At 36.0% G+C, this 25,906-nt stretch overlaps 1 protein-coding gene and 1 long non-coding RNA gene across 6 annotated transcripts in view; one reads left to right on the forward strand and one right to left on the reverse strand.

Annotated features, from left to right (window-relative positions):
* Window positions 1-25,325, reverse strand: LOC121101845. Its single transcript, XR_005833851.1, has 6 exons — window positions 24,982-25,325; window positions 19,022-20,036; window positions 17,930-18,127; window positions 11,390-11,553; window positions 2,143-2,305; window positions 1-841 (listed from the first exon to the last, which is right to left on the reverse strand). It is a non-coding gene; the product is annotated as an uncharacterized LOC121101845 (long non-coding RNA).
* The window catches only part of GSTCD (glutathione S-transferase C-terminal domain containing), a 148,365-nt gene that overhangs the window by 44,361 nt on the left and 78,098 nt on the right, over window positions 1-25,906 (forward strand). The window lies entirely within an intron of this gene.

A 25,906-nucleotide genomic window follows, 5' to 3' on the forward strand; every position in this document is an offset into this window, starting at 1 on the left:
AACTATAGTTTATTTGGAGTTAGCTGCTTTTTCTAGGGCAATTAACACATCAGATTTAAAGCGATCAACACTGAAACAGATGGAAAATGATTCCTGAGTGGGTAGGTCCAAGTGGATGCAGTTTCGTACCTGACCTGGCTAATATGTCTGACCTATTACTTCAAGGAATGTCGTACCAGGTGTTGATATTTTTCCAGACATCGGTGTGGTCACGTTTGGTAGGATATGCCTAGTGCAGTGTGAAATTGACATTTCGGAGCTCCAGGTTGCCATTTACAGTGACCGGTTTCTATTGATGAACTTTCTGCTTTTTTTACTTACAGACCCACAGAAGCTTTTAAAAACTGATTCTCAGTTTTAAATTGGTTCACGTCTTTATTTCAGATGAAATTGTTTGAATTTACCTAAATATCTTTATCTTTGAATGTAGTATCTGTTGAGGAATACTTTCATTTCACTCTTTCCTGCATGTTTCTATGTACAAAGAAATTTTACATTTTGAAAGATCCATTAGTCAATTTAGCTGTTTTCAGTTAAGAATAGGTTTAATTCACCCCAGAGAAATACAGTCTCTTTCATTTAAAAAAAAAATACTATTTGCTGAATATCTAGCATGTCAACTCCCTTGTTACATAATGAGTAAGACAAGCATAGGGACCAACTTCAAAATGTTGGTACCTTATCAAGCCTGTCACAATTTCTTCTTGTATTGTAGAAGGCTCCTCGACTTGGAGATTTCCCATAAGCAGATCAGAATTTAAGAGTACGAGGATGTTCAGATTCCTCCTACAACTTCGTTTAATATGAAGCCCTTCATTGTTAGTCACCACAAAAGACATCCCTAGAAGAATGAAGCAAAACAAAAATAAGGAAAAGGGAATAATTATATTTAAGAATTTGAGTCGAACATTTTTCTTCTCAGCCTTTACATATGTCTTTTTAAAAACACTTATAAAATACTCTGTGTGCAAGACAGTCTTAATATTATCTCGTATAAACCACGTAACAACTCAGTGATGTATTCTTATCCCTGATCTACAGATGAAGAAATTTAGGTACAAAGAAATTAGGTTATTTGCAAAACTCACCACAGCTAGCAAAATGCAGAGCTGGGATTTAAGGCCAGATTGTGACTAAAAGGATGTCTTCTGGGGCCAGACTTTCTTAACCAGGTACGCTATGCTGCTCCTCTGTGTTTGTAAGTAAGAGACTGCAGAGCACTTTTCAGTGTTCTCCTATGTCACGCATTTATTTTATCATGCTTTACCATAGGCACTCTTATAAACATAACACGGTTATTTTGGTATTATTAGAAATATGAAGGACATATCTAAGATGTACCAGAGAATTATACATTGCATTAAAGTTTAGAGTCAAAGTTGCACTTTTCTGAGTTTTCTGACCACATGTCTCCCATTTTCAACTATTGAAAGGTTTTTATTTGGAATAAAAAATATTTGTTTAGTAATAATTTGATTTTTCCTCAGAGCTCATTGTGACCTTTTCACTTCCAGGGGTCACTGATAAAGACAGAATCATTATTGCCCAAAAAAGAAGCCTTCACATATTTACAGTTTCAGTTTGCATTTGGCTGCTTTCTTTCTTACATATACTCTTTAGTATCTCATCACTCAAGAAACTTTTTCTCTAAAAGTGATAAAAATTAAAAGGGGTGGCTTATAATGAAAACAAAACTAGGATAGGAACTCACATCAAGAGTTTAACAATGTGCTTCTGAATTATACATATTATCTCAATCAATGTATTTACTATATTTATATATAAAGTACTTATATATGTTTATTAGCAATGAAAAAGTACAAGTTTTATAGAAAAAATAAACTATTGGTATTTTGAAATGTATAAAAAGGCAAAATTTTCATATCTTTAAAAGACTTCTGCTGCTGTTGCATATCCAACTGAGATGTGCTAAATGTAATGTTGTACAACTGCTAATTTATATCGTAGAACATCTCTCCAGTTGATAATTCTTATTTTAAAGTGTGTAGTAATTTGTTCATTTGTGAGTGGTTATAACAGGGTTAGAGAAAGATGTGTTTATAGTTAGTGTTATAAGTGTCCTTATGCTGCCGTAACGAAATGCCACAGACCGGGTGGCTTTAATAACATTTATATTCTCACATTTCTGGAAGCTAGGCGTCCTAGATCAAGGTCCCAGAAGGGTTGGTTTCTGGCGAGGCCTCCCTTCTTGGTGTGTAGACAGCCTCCTCACTGTGTTGTCACGTAGGCCTTCCTCTGTGTGTACGGTCCAGTGTCTCTTCCTCTTCTGATATGGACACCGGTCCTGTTAAATTAGACCCCCACATTGTGAGCTTATTTAACTTAATTACTATTTAAGAGCCCTGTCTTCAAGTACAGTCACATGGGGGGTAAGCCTTCAGCATATGACTTTGGGGAGGACACAGTTCAAAACAACACGTGGCATCAGCAGTGTGGGCGATCTGCCAGGTTCTACTGATCATGTTTCTTAGTTTCAACATATATATTTTTTAACTTAGCCCACTGAAATCGTGAGGTGTTTTGTAATCATCTCGTATCTTTTAGATTAGGAGAGGGGTATACTATTGTGGTAGCTTTCAAAAAATTTTTAACTTGACCTACATATAGAAATAGATTGCCCAGGGAGCGCCTGGGTGGCTCAGTCAGTTAAGCTTCCAACTCTTGGTTTCAGCTCAGGTCACGATCTCATAGCTGTGAGATCAAGCCCCACATTGGGCTCCGTACTCAGTGCAGGGTCTGCTTCAGATTCTGTCTACCTCTCCCTCTCACTCACTATCTGTCTCAAATAAATAAAATCTTAAAAAAAAAAAAAATAGATCGCCCAGCACAAACCAATTCACGTGCACCCACAATTACATATACACATGTACTGTATAACTGAAACAAGAGTTTATGTTACAAATCTCACCCTCTTATAAGGATTGCACCCTGATATTTTCTATTCTTTTCCATCCTTATATTCTGTTCTCTCATTTATTTATTTATTTTTTAATAGTGGTCATGACCCACTCAATTGTTATGACCCACTAAATTGACTTATGGGTTGTTGCCAACAATTTGAAAAACTATTTAAAAAGTAAAAACTCTTGTGTGACCAGTACTCTCTCAAATGGTGGCATGTTGTTGGTGCATTCCGAATAACTTATTTAGCATGTAACTACGTAGTATATTTTTAACTGAGTTTGGCTATGCGGTTATTGATTGCTCCCAAGTACTCAGTGGCTAGAAGAATTCACTAGAAAGTATGACCTTTCATTTAGAGAGTAACCTGGTTTCTTCCAAATCTTGAAACACATCAAATAAGAGACCCAGAAGCTTGCTACATTGGTGGTGTCGGGCCCTTGTGAGCCAGAGTCTCATAAGGATTAGGTGTAAATGCACAGTGATATAAGCCATTTAACAAATACCTTGATATACTCATTGTCATCAACCATCTGTATCCCTTTTACATTAATTGGAGACACTGTTTTATTTAAGTTCCTTTCAGAAAATAGAAACCATTCTAAGTATTTTATACAGGGATAATTTAATACAAGGTGTTAGTTGCATGGGTGGTCAAAGCTCTAGAGGCCAAACAATGGGTGGTGACTTGTCACAGAGAACAGCAATAGCAGGAGGTTGCTGGGAGAAGGCTGTGCTCCTGGCACCCAGGAGCTGGGGTCACCTGGCAAAAGCTGGAACCATGGAGAGAAGGCTTGTCTGGGTGACTTAAAGCCCCAGAGATCCAGCTGCTGCTAGAGACACTACCAAAAGCAGAGAAGGGAGAAGAGAAATACTCGGGCTTCTGTCTTCCTTGTACCAGCCAGTCTTCTGCAAATGCCATTCATAGGTTAAAATTTCTGGAAGCTAGAGAGCAGAAATATAGTTCCCTACCATACAGATCAAAGGGAGGTAATGTATCTCAGGCAAAATAAGCAAATGATTGGTACAGATACTAAGACTCATCTGTTTATTTGTATTTGATTAATTTCATTTTATTCCTAATTCCCACATAATGATTCACTGTTGTAAATCACATTCATGCCTATAGATTCGTAGATGAGTTTTAGGTTTATAGAAAACCTACCTTTCTCTCTTGTGTTCTCTTTGAATAGATGTGCCATGATTTATTTAACTTTTTTTCTTGTTGAACATTTGATATTTTGCTACTATAAATTACTCTGCAGTGACTATGTTCATGCATATGCCCTTTCTTCCATATTGTTTTAACTATTATTTTAAAAGTTATATACCCAGAAGATGGATTACTGTGCCAAAAGCATGAACAGATTTATGGCTCTTCTTATTTATTACCAGTTTGCTTTTCTACAGCATTGTTCCAATGTATCAGCATCAACATATGATAGAACCAATTTCAGTGACTTGTCTACATTGCAATAGTGTCATTAAAAAATCTTGTTGCCCAATTTAGTTGGTGATTAATGGCACTGGGTTTCAGTTGTTGACTCTTTGATTATTGGGATGTTGAATATACTTTTCACATGTTTATTAACTAGAGGCATTTATTCTTGCATATTCTTCTAACAAGCTTTCTTAGACAAAGAAGCCAGAAAATAATTTAACATGAAAAAAACAAAACAAAACAAAACAAAAGCTGCAAGCCTTGTTTCGATCCTTAGGTCATGTAGCCTAGGTGGTGGACTAGAATAAAGCATTCTGGAAGGTCCTTTAAAGACCCTTTCTTTCCTAAAACATCCAGCCTGCCTGGTTCCCACTGCAGTTTACAATTACAGCATCCTTTGTCTCTTTTCTTTATCTTGGGGATTGGGGATTGGGAAGGGGTGCCTCTTTCAAAAACCAAGCAGTTAATTGCTTAAAGTGTGGTCTGTTTTACAAACACTTGAACACATTACTAAGCTCAGAGAAAATGATCAAAGTTTTCCTTTTCTTTTTCATGAGAACATTTTATAGTTCTTCTACCTTTTTCTCTTAATTTTAAAACATTCAAAAATGAAAACAATTTAAGTGTTTTGACAGGAAATAGCATAATAGTTTTATATGCTTAAATCTGTATATATTTTTATACATAGTATGGGCTCTTGATTTATTATGGTTTTGAAAATTAGTTCTTAGTATCTGTAGGTATGCAAGTTTTCTTTTTCTTTTTTTTTTTTTTAAAGATTTTATTTATTTATTTGACAGAGATAGAGATAGCCAGCGAGAGAGGGAACACAAGCAGGGGGAGTGGGAGAGGAAGAAGCAGGCTCCCAGCGGAGGAGCCTGATGTGGGGCTCGATCCCATAACGCCAGGATCACGCCCTGAGCCGAAGGCAGACGCTTAACCGCTGTGCCACCCAGGCGCCCCGCAAGTTTTCTTTTAGATTTAGGAAGGATCTAAGAGATTATCACCCCTACTTTTATTCTTCATATATTCACTAACATGGGAAAATACCTTGAGAGTTTTAAAAGAAAAATAAAACATTTTTCTTATACTCAGAGCTTACAATAAAAGGCTTAATTGATCTCCTTGCACATGTTTTAATTTCTTCCTTTGAAAGCATTAGACACCATACTTTAAATTCACAATAATTATTTAATTAGAGCTCATAAGATATATAATGTGGCTGGCTAAGGACGTGCTGATTTTTACCTAAATGTTAACATGGTTAAGATTTATTTCCTACTATTGGATGTCACAACAAAGTATTATTTATGACTTATCCTTCTGTTGAGAAAATTATTAAGGATTTATATTGTGCCCATATAATCTATTCTGTAAAACAAAGACAGAGCAAAAAGCACGAAGGATATGTATACACATATTTTCTAAAATGTTTTAGTTTAAATGAGGAAATTATTTTACATTTACTAAATACATTTGGAGAGGATTTACACCAACTCACTAAAAATCAATTTGTTTAAATATTATTAAACACAATTTGGTATCAATCTTTCCTACTTAAGAAATAAATTGATTTTTTAAAATACACTATACAAAGGCAGTTGTCACTCCCTGCTACGAGGACAGAGAGCCATCCTAAGTCTGGGTCCACAGAGGGGGTAGACTTTGTGAACCAATGGTCCTCTGATGATGAAGGAAGCAGCCAGGAGCGTGTGAGTGAAATTAACGAGGCTCCCTGGGCACATTTTACAAATGCACTATTGGAAGTGCAATTTGTGATCTGTTGCAGTCTCCTCTTCCACCATCTCCTGTCTTCCCCAGATTGTATTTTAAATTGCTATTTTCAGATCCTTGAAGGTCCCATGTGATTTGTTGCCACTGTGCCTCAGTAGCCGCTGCTCTTCTTCCTAGAACCCCCAGAGCTGTTATCAGTGCTTCATGCCAGAGTTTTAGTAGTCGCTCTCTTTGGTGAATTTTACAGCTGATTCCCTCATTGTGTGTGTGTCTGGTTGTTGGTTTTTCAGATTCTCTTCCATTGATTTGTATATGTAACTTTTACAATCAGAAAACAGATTTTGTTTGTTTATAGCCTCATCTGTATTTTTATGGAACATAATAGAGATTTCCAGAAGAGAAAAGCTTATAAAAGCGCATTTTAACCTCAGAGTAGCAAACTGAGTAGAATATGGAGCTCAGGCAGATCTCAGAAGTTCAGTGCATGCGTATCTGTTCTCTCTCTGTGCTATTTCTTATATTTTTCTTGTACACAGCATTTATGCTTGAGTATACTCTATTTTAGCATTTCCGCACATAGTACCTTGCGGAGAATTTTGCTTGACAAAAATTAACCATCTGCCTCTGCTAATTTTAAAGATTCTAATTTTATTTATCTTGTTTCAGTCTCTTCATCTCTAGGGTAAAGAAATTTTGTTGGATGATCTTTATGGGGCCATCCATCTCTGATATGCTGCAGTATGATTTAGGATATTGCTTTATAACTGCTTCCTAATCTCCATTCTCTACTTTCCTCCAGCCCACTCTAAGATTGTTACCAGACTAATCTTCATGATGTATAAGTGATCAAATCTAACCTCTTCTGGAATGGGAAATACTAAAATGTTAGTAGCTTTTTTCATGCATTGGGATTATTGTGGATTATCACTTATTAAAATCCTACTAAATATTTGTTAAACAAAAAATGTCTGGTACATTCTTAGAACTAGGGATAGATAGTGAATTGATTCCAAATTTATGCATCTCATACTAGTGGGGAAGTTCAAATCCTATAATTTTGTATTTAACCTTCTTAGCTAATATATGTATATATATCTTCTAATGTTAACTTCCCTCATGCAGAATATGGATCTCCCAAACAAAACTAGTCTTTTATTTCTCACATTTATTCCCAGAATTCCCAACACTTCTCCGTCACTGCCGGTTTGCAATGGTTTCCTCCCTTTCTCACATATCTATTTCTCTCTCGATACTCAGCTGTTACCTAAAAATTTTTACTCAGCTCTCTCCTTTTTTGTGTGCAGCAAATTGCTTTCCCACCTTGTACTATAATTTATTTAGGTGCATATGTTCTCCTTCATTAGACTGTCACTCTCGAAGGAGGAAGTAGTTTAAAAGCAGAGGCTCTAGAGTAAGATAGACTGCATGCTGTCATTTACCAGTTATGCCTAGACAAGTTACCTGTTTTCTCTAAGACTTAGTTTCCTTATCTGCAAAAGGAGGATGTCAATAATGACTTCTTTACAGGGTGACTGTAGGACTTAAATGAGATAACGTTTATGAAGTACTTTGTACCTTGCTTGGCACATTGATCAGTGTCCAGTAAATTTGATGCGTTCTTAATATTATTGTTTTATTATATAATTAAAATTATATTAATAATCCATCCTTCTAACCTGTGACTTTTTGCAAATAACTTATTATTCATGTAGTTAAGTCTTTAATACATATTTTTAGAAAAATAATTTAATAAGGGACTCCTGGGTGGCTCAGTCAGTTAAGCGGCTGCCTTCAGCTCAGGTCACGATCTCAGGGTGCTGGGATCAAATCCTTTATTGGTCTCCTTGCTCAGCAGGGAGCCTGCTTCTCCCTCTGCCTCTCTCCCCCCTGGCTTGTGCTCTCTCTCTTGATAAATAAATAAATAAAATCTTTAAAAAAAAAAGAAAGAAAAAATTTAATAAATGTTGAATAAAGGATTATAGAAACTCAAAAGAGGGAGTGATTAATTCTGATCATGGGATTGAGGAAGACTTGGTTGTAGTTGGCATTTGAATTTTCATATCTGAGGTATGATTTTGACAGGTAGAAATGAGCAGAGAAGGGCATTTGAAACCAAGAGAATAGCATGCAGTTTCAGAGAGAAGTGCTGTCTTAGCTAAACATTAATAATAGAACCTGCTTCGTAGGGGTGTTTTGTTGGTCTTTTTATTGTTGTTGTTGTTGTTGGAGCTTAAGTGCATTTAAATACTGGCATGGTAAGAATACTATAAACATTAGTTGTTGTAGGGACGCCTGGGTGGCTCAGTTGGTTAAACACTTGCCTTCTCTGCAGGTCCTGATCCCAGGGTCCCGGGATCTAGCCCAGCATGGAGCCCCCATCGGGCTCTCCGCTCAGCGGGGAGCCTGCTTCTCTCTCTCCCTCTGCCACTCCCCCTGCTTGTGCTCTCTCTCTGTCAAATAAATAAATAATCTAAAAAAAATAAAAAAATAAACATTAGCTGTTGTAACAACTCATACATAGACCATTTGTTAAATAACAAGAAAAACTTGGGTGCGTGCGCGCGCATGGGTGCCTGTGACTTAATATTCTTCAGTGTCAGCCCTCTGTATGGCAACATTTCCTTAATACTGTTTGCAATACCTGTTAGAAAGTAACAAGATAGCATTTATTTTAAAATAGTGTTTATTACAGCTACATATTATTCTTCCTGTTTGTTTGAATTAGTGAGACAGTACTTTGCAAAAGGTTTTCAGAGTATCAACTGTTCGGGATTATCATGCCATTTTTTCTCATTGGTTTAGCTAAATTTGAGAGAAAACAATTTAAGTGACAGCTTACAACAACTGCAACTGCTTGATATGTAAAACAATCAAAGGATATATATTATGTGAAGTCCACGGTCACTTTTTTTTAATTAAACACAAGTCTTGAATTATAGTATTTTCTATAGCTACATAACTAAGATTTTTTTGGTCATATTCTCTTTAAACTTTTTATTTTGGTATATTTTCCAGACTTAGAAAACTTGTAAAAATAGTACTAAGAAATCTCATATACCCTTTACCCAACGTTAACATTGTACCATATTTACTTTATTTCCTCCTGCCCACCCCCTCCCTCTTCCCGCTCTCATTTTCTTTTGACTGTTTGAGATTGTTGCACACATGATGCTCATTATTTTCCTCAAATATATTAAGCATGTGTTTCCTAAAAACAAGAAAAAACAAGAACATTTTTCTAAATAACAGAAAAATAATTATCAAAATTATGATAACCTTGATATAATATTACAGGCCTTATTCAGATGTTGCTGTTTGTCCCAATAATGACCTTGATAGTAAGAGAAAAATCCCATATTATGGATTGCATTTAGTTGACATATCTCTCTATCTCTCCTCAGTCTTTGTCTTTCTTGACCTTGACATTTAGTTACTTTGAAGAATGTCCCTCAATTTGGATTTGTCTGATGTTATTTAATTATTAGATTCAGGCAATGTACTTTGAGCAGGAATATTACAGAAGTGATATTATTCTCTTCTCAGGGCATATGTCAAGAGGACAACAAAAATCTTAACATATGAGCATTAGTTTGGAAAAGAAACTATTATAATTCTTTAGAATATTTGCTAATTTATATTTCTCAGGTCTTTTATTTTTATTTTATGTTTTTCATTTTTCTGCCCATCAGTAAAATCTTCAGTAAAGAACAGTACTTTCTCTACAGTGTTCTCTGTCAAATTATTGCAGTTTGTCAATATATTAATTATTAAATGAAGATAAATACAGAAAGAAACTCTTTAGTAAGAAATTTAGTATTCATGCCAGATGATGACATGGGTTTGATATGAAACAGCATTATAGCACTTTTTTTCTTTGTTTTTGATGGCTATAAACAAAGAGCTTGAAGTAAGTAATTGGTTTGAAAGATTTACTTTTGCCAAATCTTGCCACCAAAGTCTGGGACCATTGAAAAAGAAAAAAATTGAGTCATTTCCTGTTAAAATTAACTTAGCATTAGTTAGCTTTTCAGACATTGAAGGGAAATTGTTTTCTGTTAGATCAGAATTACTTTTAAATCAGCAGCACTCTTTATATAGATAAATACATAATACTCAGACTTTAAACCTGATCTTTCTTTTTAACTTATTTTCCCCTCTACAGAGAAAAAAGTACTGCCTGAATACAAAACCTGCTGCACAGATGTTGTATCTAATTACATGTTTCATATTGTTCCTTGCCAACAAATACATGTTAATAATAATGAATAATCAACCTTGCTTAACAAGAGCAGCACAAAATGTGTTTCTGCCATCTCCCGTGATGGATAGACTCAGGGGTGCTTCAAAGATGGTGTCCTCACCACACTGGTGGCCCACGGCTTATTAACAGCAACCTGCTCTAGATGATGAAGTGTGAAATTGATGAGCCCCGCAGGGAATTTGATCTGAGCTTTCCAGGCTGTCTTACAATATTCAATTGCTGTGTTCATTGGCTCACTGGTTTCCCTAAGGCCTCTCTTCATGATGCTCTGGAAAATTTTTCCTGGCTAAGTTAACATATGTGCTACTGTATCTGGCTAGCAACCAGATTGCTAGGATCAAGCTTCTAGGAAATTTTACTAGGTTCTTTTCCCCAGCTGGTAACAGGAAGTCTGAGCCTTATAAACGCTGATTGGACAGAGACAAATGGATGAAATATTTGAGTGGGTCATTATGAGAGAGCATAGCATTATGAGAGACCAAGAAAGATCAAAGGAGAAAATGTACTGTTATCACCTCCAACCCTTTTTTCCAAAGCTTTTACAAATTACTTTGTTAGTGATTCATACAGTTAACACAAGTCTGAACAGTTTGAGAAGGATTAATTTGTAATTTTCATTGATTTATGAAATTGGTCAATTAGCTGAGTTACACATAGATAAATTTGGCAGAGAGTCTGAAAATACAGTATATATTACATTGCTAAAATTCATTTCAGAAATTTTTATTTCTAGAATTATTTTCCTTGTGGTTTATTTGAAAAGTCAAGATATTCTTATGTTCCTGTAGTAGTAGTAGAAAAATCCCAGGGAGGCAGGACAGAGGCTTGCAAATGTAACCCTAGTTTTTAAGCTAATCTCTCCAAGCCTTAGATATCTCAGCTCAGAAAATTATATTTATTTACCTCCCGTGGTTAAAAAAAAATAATATGTAAACTATCTTGCACAGTGCTTGGCTTTACTTTCTCCTCTCACCCAGTACTGTGATATTTCTTTTGAGATGTAGAGAATGGAAAATAAATGTTAGCATTACCTGGTATTTTATTTTATCATGATATTTTTTCCTTTGAACTTCTGAAATTTAATTTTTCTTCATTTTGAAACAAAAGTGGCTCCATGGATCTATTCGCATTCTTAGTCAATATTCAGCAGCAGAAGAGAAGTTGAACAGGCAAGCAGGGAAAGGTGAAGATATTTCTATAGGTAAGGGAAGGGAGAATTAAAACATGAACATATATTTGGTAAGGGTTTGAAAAATGAAATCTAAATTTTCCAATTTTTTTTTGTCATTTATAACCTGACTCAGCTTCTAAAACTATTTATGTTTTGCTTTGATAAAGGTAATACAGGTGTGGGAGAAGGAGCTCTGAGTCAAAATGAGCCTTTCACACAGCTGCCAGGGATTGCCTTCGAGAAAGGTGTGCAGCATCTCAGTGGGGGGCAGTGCACATTTTGAAGCCCGGAGACGCTTCCCAGCAGGAATTGTTTTTCAGTGAGATGCCTTGAAAGATGTTTTTGCTTCATTTAAATGCCCTGTCAGAATAAATGTGCCACTTCCTGTACAGGCCTTGTACAAGGTCAGTGACCTCTCCAGCTCTGACTGTCCCTGGCAACACGAAGCAGTGGTCGTAGTTAACCCACACAAGCAGAGTAGTTGAGAGGAAAAGAAGGGAAGAGGAGACTGTAAGGAGGCGGGGAAGAGAAAAGAGAAATAAAAAGGAGACAGACAAAAAAGTCACTTGTGGCTTCCTAATACATGCAAATTATGTTAGCTTCAGAATTCTTAATAATCACCTCTGATCTTTTGTTTTAATAAATATACAAAGAATTTATTTCAAATTTTTCATTTCAAGCTATATGGAAAGAATTGCTGTGTTTTTTTGTGTTTCTTGCGTATTAAAAAAGGACCCTACCACTTTGGCCTACCCTCAAGTAATTTTTTTTTAATGTCAAAGTCATCTCGCCTTTAATAGCAACTGTGCCAGAACATAAATTCACCTTATTTGTACAGAGCACTTTTCACATTCTTTCCTTCTGTTCGAGATAGACAATTTGTTCGAATTTTGACCTTTCTTGCTCTTAGAGGCATAAGTTTGGACTGATTTATTTGGATAAGATTGGATATTGCACCTGGTGTGGATAATGCTAGATTACATCTTCAGGAAATTGAACTTTTCTTTTTACCCTTTAGAACAAACAGCTTTCTGAAATGAATATGTTAGGGACAGTGTTAGCGTTTTTTTTTTTTTTTTTAACTTTCTCTGTTGAGAAGAATCTTTTACTTTTACCAAAAAAAATAGTTTCCTATTGCTTTAGCAAGATGATGTATACATTTTCTGAGACTGAATTTCCTGGTATGTTCTTGACAAAATTCAGTGCGTTTTGTTGCGTACATGTATGCTTTAAAATTTTTTTACTTTAGTATAAGTCAAACTTAATGGAAAATTGCAAAACTAGTGCAAAAACTCAAATTCACCAAGGTTTACATTTTGGTGCATTGGCTTTATTATTCATGCTCATTTTCCCTCTCTTTCTCTCCCTCTCTGTATCTATGTGTGTGTATGTATATGTTGTTTTTCCTGAACCAGTTAAAGTTTCATTGTAGGTGTTTTGTTCCTTTAGCCCTTATATTCTTTTACATAATGACAATATAATGATCAAAATCAGGAATTTTTTCATTGATACTATAGTACTATCTCCATAACCTATATTAAAATTTCATCAGTTTTTCCAATAATGTCTTTACATTTATTTTTTTTATCTGGTTCAGGAATGCAATCCAAGATCAAATTATATTTAGTTTTCATGTCTCTTTAGTTTTCTTTAGTCTGGAATGATTACGGGTTTTCTTTGTCATTTATGACCTTATGATATTTTTTTGAAGAGACATTTTTGAAGAGGACAAGCAAGCTATTTTGAAGAATATTTCCGTCGCTAGGTTTACTTGACATTTTTTAAATAATTAGACACAGATTAGAGATTTGGGGCAGGAATGCCACGGAAGCAATATGCCACAGAAAAGGTACATGTTGTCAGTTTATCCCATTATTGGTAATGGTGATGTTGGTTACCTGGTTAAGATGGCACATGGCAGGTTTCTCTGCTGTAAAGTTACTATTTTTTTTCCCTTCGTGATTAATAATTTGCAGGGCAGTACTTTGAAACTCTGTATCTTATTCCTCATCACATTTCATTAAACATTCATTGATTCTTGCCTGAATCAATTGCTATTAATTACTGTAATTATTAATATAATAATAATGTTTACAAGATGGTGATTTTCTAGCATTCATTGTTCCTCTATATTAATTGGAAAACGAAGGAATATGCTTATTTATGTATTATTCTCTGTATTTATATCAGTATGAATTCCTGGATTCTTATTTTTCAATGGATTACCTTCCATTATTATCATTATTGATTTTGATACTCAAATTGTCCTATTTGGCCCGCAGGAGCGCCTTCCAACTGACTCCTACATCCTTTTGACAAGTCCCCATCATTCTTGGAGTACTTCATTAATTTCTGTCACCATAAAGTGGCCCGTAGGCCTAAATACTCATGACCCAGGATTATGCAAAGCCTTCTGAGATACAACACCAAAATCACAAGCAACAAAAGAAAAAATATATAAATTAGACTTAAAATTTAAAAACTTCTGTGTTCCTAAAAGCATCATCATCTCTCTTACTATATATATAACTACATAATGCTAGACATAATGGGAGAATATTATTGCAAATAATATATCTGATAAGGGACTTTAATCCAGAATATATAAAGAACTATTTTCTCAATAATCGGAAAGTCAAATAACCCAATTAAAAATGGGCAAAGAAAAATATAAGCAGAGAATCTGAGTAGATATTTCTTCAAGGAAGATATACAGATGAACAATAAGCACATAAAAATATGTGCAATATCATTAGTCATTAAGGAAATGCAAATCAAAAGCACAATGAGATACCACATTCCACCTAATACAATGGCTGCAAAAAAAAAAAAAAAAAAAACATAATAGCAAATGTTGAAGGCTAAATTTGACCCTTGAACTATATGGGGAATTAGGAGCACAGATCATCTGTGTGCCCTACCATCCCACCCACGGAGTCAAAAATCCATGTGTATTTTTTGGTTCCCCTAAAACTTACCTAATAACCTTCTGTAGACTGGAAGCCTTACAAATAACATAAACAGTCCAGTAACACATATTTTGTATATGCATTATATAGTGTATTCTTACAATAAATTATGCTAGAGAAAAGAAAATGTTATTAAGAAAATCAAAAGGAAGGGGGTACCTGGCTGGCTCAAATCAGTAGAGCATGCAACTCTTGATCTTGGGGTTGTAAGTTTGAGCCCCACATTGGGTGTGGAGATTACTTAAAAATAAAATCTTTTTAAAAAATTTTAGGGGCGCCTGGGTAGCGCAGTTGTTAAAGCATCTGCCTTCGGCTCAGGGCATGATCCTGGCGTTCCGGGATCGAGTCCCGCATTGGGCTCTTCCGCTGGGAGCCTGCTTCTTCCTCTCCCACTCCCCCTGCTTGTGTTCCCTCTCTCGCTGGCTGTCTCTCTGTCACATAAATAAATAAAATCTTTAAAAAAAAATTTTTTTTAAAGAAGATATAAAGGAAGAGAAAATTCATTTATAGTACTGCTACATTTATAAAAAAGAAAAATCCACATATAAGTGCCAGTGCAGTTCAAACTCATGTTGTTCAAGGGTCAGCTGTGTATAGAGAAATTGGTATCTTCCTACACTGCTGTTGGAAATGTAAATGGAGCAGCTGCTCTGATAAGCAGTTTGACAGTTCCTTGAAAGGGTAAACATGATCATATGACCCAGCAATCCCACTCTTATGTATATGGCCAAGGGAAATGAAAACATATATCCATATGAAAACTTACACAGTGAATGTTCATGTGTGTGTGATATGTGATATATGGATTAACAGTAATATATTTATGTTACTTATATATATTGAGAACCTGAAACATGCTCAAAATATTTTTTTACTGGTAAGGGATTAAGTGTTCAGAAAGGTTTAGAGAGCATGACCTTAGAGCAGTGGTTCTCATACTTTTGTGTGCACCAGATTTAACAAAGATGTTTGTTAACACACAGATTTCTGGGCCCCAACCTCAGAGTTTCTAGTTCAGTAGGCCTAGGATGGGTCCTGAAAATGTGCATCCAGCCAATTTCCAGATGATACCATGCTGCTGGTCCAGGGGCCTGCTTTGAGAACTTAGTGTGTTGTCTTTTGTTATGGTAAAGCTTTCCTAGGAGGCTTGTTAAAGTCCTTGTTTTCAGGACCCATCCCTAGACTAAGCATCAGTAGGCCAGGGTTTGGCTACAGATTTTGTACCAACAGCGACCACAGGTGATTGTGACTGAGCAGGCCTGAGGATCATCACTTTGTAAGAAACACTGCTCTGGGGCTCACAGGGTAGAGTGATGGGATGCCTGTGTCAGGCAGGGAGGAATAGCATTGTCCCTTGTGGGAACCGGGAAACTCTTCCTCAGCCTCACAGACTGAGAATAAGTTCAGAGTCAGGAAAACTCTCTTAAGATTTCCTCTTAAAGGACATTGAAAGAAACATGAATGAGTGAGAAGCATCAAATAATAAAAAAGAAGTATTTGGGAGCTGAACTCATACTTCAGTTTTGCTTGCAAACACATTTTCAGGACTATAGCTATTATGTAAAGTATCCTTTTTGTACCATTATTACATATTAAAATGTAAACAGTTAAGACTGACTCTTTTTCATTAGGACATCATAATTTTTACATGCATTTATTGGCTAAACCATTGGCAAAGTCAAAGGAGGAAAAATATTCATCCCTGGCCTCACTATAATTGTAAAACTTCTGAATTTCTTGACAGTGTTTCTGTTGGTTTATTTGTTTTTGTTTTTTAAGGCAGAGTTGTATTGTTACTGATTTGTCGGTTTCTTTACTCTGTATTAGTGATGAAACTATATATGCATTTTTATTTCCTTTCCCCCCTGAATTATTTATTTGTCATAAATTAGTTCCCTGTGGCTTTATGAATACTTTATAAGCATAACCTATTGGATTATACTTGTACCACCATTTATTTTATATTTTTAGATACTTAGGAGTAACAGTTCATACATTTTCATCAGATTCCATAGAATATCATAACTGGAAGTTTCCAAAGTTGATTTCAACTTCCCCATTTTAGAGATGAGTAAACTGACTTTTCCAAAGTCACAAAGTTAACAAGTGGTAGAGAAAGGGCTAAAACCCCCTTTTCACTTCTATTCTGCTAATTATTCCACGTTGTACTGTTTTCTTTAGTACCTTAAAGTTGACTAGAAAGAGAGTTAAATTTAAATCTATCACTTTGCTAGTTATTTTCTATCTGTCCAAACTGATCTTTGTTTCTTTTTCCCTTTTTTTTTCCTACCTGTTTTTTGAATTCAGAGTATTTTTTTATAGTTCCATTTTTATCTCCACTATTGACTTGATGGTTATATCTTACCTTTTAAAAAATGTTAATAGTGGGACGCCTGGGTGGCTCAGTCAGTGAAGCATCTGCCTTCGGCTCAGGTCATGATCCTGCAGTCCTGGGATTGAGCCCCTGGGATTGAGCCCTATGTCAGGGCTCCCTGCTCAACGGGGAGTTTGCCTCTCCCTCTCCCACTGTCCCTACCCCCCACCCCCGCTCATGTGCTCTCTCTCTGTCTCTCACAAATAAATAAATGAAATCTTTAAAAAAATGTTAATAGTTTCCCTAAGGTTTAAAGTATACATCGTATACGTCTTTAGTTTGTCACAGTCTACCTGCAAATACTATTTTCAGAAAAGTATTTTAGAGTGAAATAAATTCAGGCACGTGACAGACACATAGTTTGAATAAAATATATCTTGTTGACTTAGCGTTTTGTACATTGTTGACATTTATAATAATAAAACAAATACATTTCTTATGTAATGACTGAATTTTTTTTTTAATGCGAAGGCTACCAAGCCCGTTGTATTCCCAATATGTCAGATTTCTGAAGTGGACAAATGTGAATATTGGGATATTTAATTAGCCTTTATACACATCCTGTTAACAATATATACTTTATAAGGAAAACGTTTTTCAAGTTTTTCTTCTTAATTGCAGTGCTGCTAATAAAGCAGACTTGGGACCATAGCATAACCAGGGGCAAAGGAACAAATCTTGAATATTACTTCAAAACTAACATGGATTTTTGGACTGTGAATTTTACTGTAAGAACGTGAAATTGTAGTTTATGTCTGTGTGATTTCTCTTTTTATGCATTTACTACCAACATTAATATTGTCTTTGAAACTTAGAGCTTCTAGAAAGGAACTCAAAAAAATCATTTAATCTAAACTGTTTTTTTAAACAGAGAAGAAAATAGATTGTACCACTAGTTATTTATTGCTGTACCCCCAAAACTTACTGGCTTAAAACAACTAACATTTATTATCTCAGTTTCTGTGGTTTAGGAATCCTGGCAAAGCTCAGTTGGGTCCTCTGGCTCAGAGCCTTTCACAGGCCTGCAATTACTGTGTCAGCTAGGCTGTGGTCTCACCTCAAGCTCCGTTGGAGAGGTTTCTCTTCCAAGCCCATTTGCATGTCTGTTGGCAGGATTCATTTTTCAAGAACTGTTGGAATGAGGGTCTTGAGTCCTCACTGGCTCTTGGCTGGAAGCATTAGTTCCCATAGGCATCTTCATAGGGCGACTCACAGCATGGCAGCTGGTTTCCCTCAGAGTGAGCCAAAAAGCAAGCTAAAGAAGGAAACCAGTCTCTTTATGACTTAAACTTTGGAATAACATCCCATCACCTTCACTGTATTCTGTTCATTAGAAATGAGTCACTAGTTTCAGCCTACAGTCCATGGGAGGCGACTACACAAAGGTGTGAATACGAGGAAGGAGGGATCATTGAGACCCATCCTGGAAGCTGCCTAGCCCAGAGACCCAGAGAAGTAAAGTACCCAAAGTCATACATACATTTTTTCATGGTAAAGCAGGGTCGGCTGTCGGATATCTAATCTAGGCCCACTGTGCTTTTACATGTTTATCATGAAAAAGGAATCGATGACATGATAACCCTTTCTCTCTGAGAGGAGAAACTGCTTTTAATTCTCTCCAACCCATGAGATTATGTATAATATTGCAATAAGGGAAAGATGAAGGGAGGGAAGGCATAGCCTACTATCATTAGTGATTTTGCTTTCCTACTCAGTAGAAATCTGTGCCACGTATAGAAGCAAATTTGTAAGGGAGAACTTTGAGATCTCCCAACTATGAACCTTCAAAACACCAGACCTGGATATCTTTTGGGGTGTGTCTATAGTAAACTCACATTTTAAAAGAAAATGATAGATATGAACATGAGTATGCTGTACAAGTTTTACATAAATTGTGTTATGGTACAAATAAAGTACCTTGATGCCAAGGGGAGGTGTTAATATGATTTTAAAATGTGAAAAAGATCAGTAGTACTGTACTCAGATCCAGTAGTGCTATTGTCATCAAATACTGGGGAATGAATGTTCTCGAGTTGTAGGGACTGGAGAACAAGGAAGGACACACCCAATTGGTGGTTTGGTAAAAGGATGTACAAGGAAATAAGCAACATGAATTATCACCATTACCCTCTTAATTTTATGTACTTACAGCACTTGTTAGTTCCAAAAGAAGTTATAAGAATCAATCTCCAGTCATTCTTATTGTTTTATCACTATAGTAAAGTGTGGCTCACTAATATATGCCTGGCAAAGAATGATTCGTTAGGTCTCTACTCAAGTTCCATTTTCACATTTAGCCTAAAAATTAGTCCAGGACAAAATTAAAAGACAGTCATTTCTCTGATACAGACTGTGACATCCGCTAAGAAAAAAAGAACAAGAAATGTTAAGGTATAGAACTATTCGGTGGTTGATGAGTAGAACATCTTCTTTAAAAAATGCTTTCGAATGGCTTCCTCTTGTCATTGAAATGTCGTAGTGCAACAGTTACTTTTTCAGAAGGCCATTCCCCGACCACCCTGTCTAAACTTGCTCCTGCCTCTCCTACTGTCATTGTCAGGTTCTCCTGGGTAATGTTTTGTAGCCCCATCGATTTTTTAAATTGTTTATTATCTTTCCTCTCTCCCCACGAGAATTTACATACCATGAAAAGAGGTACTTTTTCTTTCTCGCATACTACGAGATTTCTAAAACTTTTAAGTTCCTGAAACACAGTAGTTGTTTAATACTTATTTGTTGAATGAATAAGTAACTATCCCAAATACATAGAGCAAAAGAATGTAGACGTCAGATCCTTGCAAACGTTAACCTTAGTGTGTCTGTACGTTGTTTTTCACAAGACTCCTAAACCACTGACATGAATGTGGCAGGATTTACTGCTGAAACCTATGGACTATCTTATCTAGTAGTTTGTGCAGCATCCAACAGATGTCCGTGCAGCTGTATTTCCTTTGGAAATTTAAAATACCCTATGAGTGCCCCTGGGAATTTGCTATAGCTTCCTGGGGAACCATAATCTAAAATGGTTTATCATATTTTTTTAATGCCATAAATTGAAAGCCCGGATGTTCAGGGAAGAGGCTCAATCTCTTTGATGAAGTCATGAGGTATAGGGAGGAATCCAGCATCAGAATCGTTAGCAGGTCAGGGTCAGAAGCATCGACCTGGAGGAATCAATCACAGTAAATACTTAAGAAGTTAGAATCAGGACATATGTAAAAATACTAGAATAGAGTCAGTACATGCAACAAAGACACTTCCGGGGTTTTTTTTGTTTTTTGTTTTTTTTCCCATTCAGTGGCTGAGGAATGCCTCACACTTCATCTCCTAGTAGGTCTTTTCTTCCCTAACTCGTTATAGATATTTCACCCCAGATTGTTCAGCACCCCCTGGTTCTGCACAGGCCCTTGCTTTGGGGTGAGGATCAAGATAGATTGAAATTGTTTACAAAACATAAGAATTAAAGCTTATATTTCTAAGCACTCTGTAACACCAAGAGCTTTTTAAGACATTGTTTGCCTATATTCAATTTTCAGGTTTTAATAAGATGTCAAATAAATATTCAGCTTTGTATTCAAAGCACTTTAAGCTATTTATAGTTTCATTTCTTTCCCTTCTAACAGTTTGATTGCTAAAGGGTCTTTAAGGGTTATATGAGTATATATCTTAATAATTATATTAATTTATCTGTATTAACTTAAAGTTAATGTATATCTTAACTTTTCTAAGGATTAACTATGACTCACAAATATGTAATATTTTAAGGATTCAACTGCATTGAGTCAAGACAAGTGAAATAATTTTAACTCTTTCCCAGAGCCAAGTTATAAATATATTTTGCTAGGAAAAAAAGAACTTCCAGAATTAGAATTTTCAGACAGATGCACACTGGTGTGGTAGAAGGAGTTTGTAGAAGATAGAAGATCCATGTCCTTGCTCAGCTCTGCTGCTCATTAGCGGCGTAACCTTGGGCATGACTGTAAACTTGCATAATTTTTCTCATTTGTAGAAATTGAGGACAGTTTTCCTACCTTCACAGGATTATTAATAATTTTTTGAAAGTTTCTACTGTGTTGTATAAATGACATATAATATGCTTTTAGAAGCATTTGAGAAGTGACATTCTTTTCCACTTACTTTGTAATTCAAGCTAGCCACATTATCTCACAGAGCCTCAGTTTCATATCTATAAAATGGACTTGCTAATACTATTCTCATAGAACTATTGGTAATAATATTTGGGACTAATGCCTTGTAAACTGTACCGGAGTAGGCTAGTGTGAGTTGATTTTAGTATCAAGACTGTCGTCTTAGGTATAAGGTATTATTATCATGTCGAGCAGGATTTCCTTGCATTGAAAATGGGCCAGATGACCCATAAGATCCCTTGTAAATCTCTTGTAAGACAATCTACATAAAATAGCACTATTTTTGGACTTAGAAACTTTTACTGCTGAAAGGAAACTTAGAAATCATCTCCTTAAATGTCCTCTACCTTATTCTAGCTTTAATGATGCTCAGTCCTGCAGCCAGTTTTATGTGCAAAGGCAAAACACTCATTCTGAAGCTCAAAAGGCTTGTTTTTATGAACAAGAAAAGCCTACAATTTTCATGGCATAAAGCTTTTTAATGTTGAGATCAACGGTGTGGTAAAAGCTGTAATTTTAATGTATATAGATCTAAATTAGAATTTGTTAAAATAGCCAAGCTTCTGATGAATATTTTTTTGTAACAGCTTAAGAGCACTGCTAACTGGTATATATTAAATTCTTATCATATGTGAGGTTTAAGAATTGTTATCTGATTCTTAACCCTCCTCTAATCAGTCACTACCCATTAATTGAAGGTGAAACATCCCTAATCTGTAACAACCTATAATAATTAGGTGCTCATCAGTATGTTTAGTATGTGCTAACACCAGACTGCTGTAATTTTAGCAAGACCTTAGTAAGGACTGCTTATATTCTCTAAGCTTATTGACGAAGCTCTCTCTCTGATCGAAATGTATTCAAGTGAGCAAATAGATTTTGAATGTTTTTTTCACTTGGGTCCTTGAGCATTCTTCTTTTTAGCCACCTGGTAGCTTGGTAAAATAGGGCAACAAAAGATGGAGGGAGGTTGAAAGGTATCAGTTTTCCTCCTTGTATCTTTTTATACTTGGGAATTCAGAGCCCTCATCCCTAATCCCAGTGTCTTTTAAGAAAGTTTCTGAATAGTATCTCCATTGTCATCCTCTGGAAAACAAAGAAAAGGTAAAAGAATATATAATACTTTGTTTGAAATGTTGCCTTGATTTCTTCTCTAAATGATAAATCAGTTGGTTGCCAAGTGATTACTGAACTACTTGGAAGAGTAACTGCTGAGTTACCGGAAAAGTAAATAAGCAGAAAGCCTGAATGGCAAAAGCAGGAGATGTTGTTGTCAGTTGGTTCCTCTCAGCAGTATAATCCACTTTTACTTAAAATTCATCAAAAATAGCCATAAGAAAAATGAATAGTAAAAGTTAGCCACTCATGTGAGAAAAAAAAAAGGAATGAGAGAAGGGGTAACTGTTGAAGAACGAAAGATATAAGAGACACATTGACAATTTGAGGAACTTGTTTCAGTCTTGACTCAAGTAAATCAGTTACAAAAGGATATTTTTGAGACAGCTGAGGCATTTGCACACAAACTGAGCATTAGGTGATATTAAGAAATCGTTACTAACTTTGTTGGGTGTGATATCATGATTTTGTTAGAAAAAAGAAAGCCTGTATCTGTTAGAGATACATACTGAAATAGTTTGAGGTGAAATAATATGACTGGGGTTTTCTTTAAGTTTACTTCAGGGGAAATATTCAGGTATGGGATAGATGGAACAAGATTGGCAAAATAATGCTTTTTTTTGAAGCTGGATGATAAGTAACATAGAATTTCGTCATGCTATTCTCTCTACTTTTACATACTTTTTTAAATTCCCATATTAAATTTTTAAAAAATTAAGAGAGAAACAATGTTAGCCACTTCCTCCCAGCAAAATATTGGTCATGGTTGTTGGTGATTATCAGTCGCAAAGTTAATTATGCCACTGGATGGTTTCCGAGTTGAAGAATGTTGCCTCAGATTTTCTACAGCATCCCTTTGTGGAAAATGTCTAGTTCTTTCTCTTAACGGCCCCATATTCTTGGTAGAGAGCAGAATCGAAATCCCAACTATCAACTCTGCATGAAAATGTCCTCCCTTCTATTAAGTAAGTTTTCAAAAGCTATCTTTGTGTGTAATCTTTTCATCTTCAAATTTAATGTGGATAAAATAGAATAAAATAAAGAATAGACAAAATTATAGTTACCATGGAGAGAGAAAAGCAAGAGCAGATGGGAATGCATGGTGAAAGGGAATTAAATTGCACAAGGTATCACTGACCAGAACCAAATGTAATTATATTATCAGGGGAGAAAATTCTCATGAAGGAGCTAATTTCATATGTAGTAAAACTAGAGACACAGGATAAAAAATATTGTGGAAGATATTACCCAAGATCTCCTTTGGTCAACTCAAAAAATTAAGTCTAGCTGTTATTTTGCATTCTTTCCAAAGGAAATATTTCGTTTTCTAAAAAAAAGTATATTTCAGGTTTTATTTTAAAATTATGAAAGTGACATGATAATATACCAGAAAGCTTTTGAAAAGAGACATACTAGGGGCACCTGGGTGGCTCAGTCGTTAAGCGTCTGCCTTCGGCTCAGGGAGTAATCCCAGGGTCCTGGGATCCAGCCCCGCATTGGGCTCCCTGCTCAGTGGGAAGCCTGCTTCTCCCTCTCCCACTCCCCCTGCTTGTCTTCCCTCTCTCGCTGGCTGTCTCTCTCTCTGTCAAATAAATAAATAAAATATTTTAAAAAGAGAGAGACATACTATACAAATCCAACAACTGGTATCATTTGTGTTTCACTCTTTCCAGTCTTTTTATTTGCATGTGATGCAGTCATGCAGACAGAATACATGGCCTGATTTTTTTGCATATAAAGTTAATTAATTAGCATCTAACGTATTTAAGTCTTAAATCCTTTGCAATCTCACAGACTCTCTGAAAAGTATCTTTTGTTCATGAATACAGTAACAAAGACGTTCTCAGAAGTCCTAATTATGCTTTGGATCTTAGAGAATAATTGTCCATTGGTTTCTTAGTTCCCTTAAATATATTTGATTAGGACTAACTCTGACACCCAATTCATATAAAATATATTTGCTTAAAATGGGTATGTGCATTAGCAAGAGCAACACAGAGGCAAGAACAACAACAACAACAAAAAGGGTGGAATCAGTGAAATGGGGCTCCGTTTTGTGCACCAAGTTTGTGCTTTGACACGGTCATGTCTTCGGCTGATCCACAGTTAGAAAGTTTTCATTCCAATACTCTTACATGAGATAAACCCTCTTGAATGTATTACATGGTTCAAATGGCTTGCTTGTCCAGAGATCTCACTGAAACCAGTGGTGTGATTCACAGTTCAGTGATCCACATGGGAGATTTGCCTCTGTAAGCTCTAGGTAAGAAGGTAAATTTTCCAGGAAAGCAATTGCTCTTCTTTTTATGTTGAAGACAGCTGCCCATCTCATCTTTGGAGCATTCCTTATTTGCAGTTGTAAGAAGAACCCTGCTGAGCCACTAAAAATATTTAAGTAGTGATCGCTACCAAAGAAGGTTCAAAAGAAGAAGTAGGAATTATGGTGGGAAAAATTAAAGACAAATTATTTGTTTTTTGATTCGAAGTTGGCTTGGACACATGAGAGCTACAGCCCCCTTCCGCACCCCACTTATGGTTTTAAAGACATAGATTGTGTGTTTTCTCTTGATTATAATTTCTAAATGAAATATTCTTAACCCTCAGAAAAGAACATTTGGCCATACCTCGAGTTTCTACATCAGCCCCACTCTGAAACAACCTGTTGCATTAAAACAAGTCTCATGAGAGTTGGATTGTACATAAATATGCAAAATATAGCTTTCTTATATCTAAGGACACCATAAAAGGTTTTTTTCTTCCCCTTCTCTTTAATAGACCTTTCACCTAAAATTTGAATTTGCACCAAGATTTTTCTCAACAAAATCAAAATAAGTAAATATTATACCTGACATTTCAAAAGCATAATGACTCATTAGAATGGTGGTGTCCTTTTGCTCTGATGGTGCCACATTTTCCTGATGTTTCTACTGCCTCTTGGTAGTTCCTTCCAGATGTCTCTTTCCGGCTCCTTCCCTACAGGGTGCTGTCCTTGGCCCTCTTTGCTTCTAATCCTGCTTTCTCTCCTCTCTCTCTCTCTTTTTTCCTCCCACTTCACAGCTTTGATTCATAAATCTCTCTCTCTTTTTTCCCCCCACTTCACAGCTTCGATTCATAAATCTCTCAAATCTATATTTTCTTTCTTTCTTTCTTTCCTTCCTTCCTTCTTTCTTTCTTTCCTTCTTTCTTTCTTTCTTTCTTTTTCTTTCTTTCAATATTTTATTTATTTATTTGACAGAGAGAGAGATAGCCAGCGAGAGAGGGAACGCAAGCAGGGGGAGTGGGAGAGGAAGAAGCAGGCTCGTAGGAGAGGAAGAAGCAGGCTCGTAGCAGAGGAGCCTGATGTGGGGCTTGATCCCATAACGCCGGGATCACGCCCTGAGCCGAAGGCAGACTCCCAACCACTGTGCCACCCAGGTGCCCCTCTCAAATCTATATTTTCAACCAGATCTTTGAACTCCGGACTGAATATCCAGTTGCCATACGGAATTTCTCACTGATCTTCTACCAGAACTGCTCTTCCTTGACCCCTGACTCTGTAAATGACTCTTCCTCCTGAGCCATACCAGAATCCTAGTGGTCAGGGCACAAGCTTGGGAGCCTGTGAAACCCAGGTTCAGTTTTGTCTCCACTACTTAGATGTTTGATCCTGGGTAAGTTGTGAGCCTATGAAAAATGAGACTTAATCCCAGCTACCTCATCAGATTGCTGCGAGGTTGACATGAGATAATGTACATAGAACACATAACTCTTAGCATATGGTGAATACTAGA

The sequence above is a fragment of the Ursus maritimus genome, unplaced genomic scaffold (assembly GCF_017311325.1).
Source record: "Ursus maritimus isolate PB19 unplaced genomic scaffold, ASM1731132v1 scaffold_11, whole genome shotgun sequence".
NCBI lineage: Eukaryota > Metazoa > Chordata > Mammalia > Carnivora > Ursidae > Ursus > Ursus maritimus.